The sequence below is a fragment of the Anabrus simplex genome, chromosome 10 (genome assembly GCF_040414725.1).
Source record: "Anabrus simplex isolate iqAnaSimp1 chromosome 10, ASM4041472v1, whole genome shotgun sequence".
Lineage (NCBI taxonomy): Eukaryota > Metazoa > Arthropoda > Insecta > Orthoptera > Tettigoniidae > Anabrus > Anabrus simplex.
In genome coordinates this window covers 52,389,455-52,390,440 of record NC_090274.1, presented here as the reverse complement: position 1 = coordinate 52,390,440, position 986 = coordinate 52,389,455, and the positions used below count along the sequence as shown (strand labels likewise).

Genomic DNA, 986 nt, shown 5'->3' with positions numbered 1-986 from the left:
TTCCAGCCCTCTTACCACTTTTCAAATTTCGTTGCAGAGACGGGAATCGAACCCGATTCTCCGGGGGTGGCAGTTAATCTAACCACTAACCACTACACCAAAGAGGCGGACCTTGTAATTTAATCATCATCATCATCATCTGTTTACCCTCCAGGGTCGGCTTTTTCCCTCGGACACAGCGAGGGATCCCACCTATACCGTCTCAAGGGCAATGTCCTGGAACTTCAGACTCTTGGTCGGGGATACAACTGGGGAGAATGACCAGTACCTCGCCCAGGCGGCCTCACCTGCTATGCTGAACAGGGGCCTTGTGTAGGGATGGGTAGATTGGAAGGGATAGGCAAGGAAGAGGGAAGGAAGCGGCCGTGGCCTTATGTTAGGTACCATCCCGGCATTCGCCTGGAGAAGTGGGAAACCACGGAAAACCACTTCCAGGATGACTGAGGTGGGAATCGAACCCACCTCTACTCAGTTGACCTCCCGAGGCTGAGTGGACCCCGTTCCAGCCCTCATAGCACTTTTCAAAAATTTCGTGGCAGAGCCGGGAATCGAACCCGGGCCTCCGGGGGTGGCAGCTAATCACGCTAACCACTACACCATAGAAGCGGACTTGTAATTTAATAATCATGTAAAACTACGTATTCCTCCAAACATTAATGATCTTCATTTCATTAAACGAAAAGTTTTTGGCAGCGGTGGGATTCGAACCCACGCCTCCGAAGAGACTGGTGCCTTAAACCAGCGCCTTAGACCGCTCGGCCACGCTACCACACGCTTTTGTCACTTGTTTAGAAAGTGTTCTACTTCGATTGTTACTTGGCACATGACCAGGATTTGCGTAACGACACTTGGCCTTCTGAATCCAGACTTCAGAGAAGAAGACTTCGACTATCCCGCATTGCATTGACATGCTGAGGGAAGAGTTATCCTCGCAAGAAGGAGCAAGAGATAGCGTTCGAGACGACGGAATGATTGAGCAGGATTTC

The 986-nt window shown here is 50.7% G+C and overlaps 1 non-coding gene across 1 annotated transcript; it reads right to left on the bottom strand.

The window, feature by feature from the left end:
* Positions 1 to 687: 687 nt before the first annotated feature.
* TRNAL-AAG (transfer RNA leucine (anticodon AAG)) lies at positions 688 to 769 on the bottom strand. The gene has a single exon. It is a non-coding gene; the product is annotated as a tRNA-Leu (tRNA).
* Positions 770 to 986: the final 217 nt, after the last annotated feature.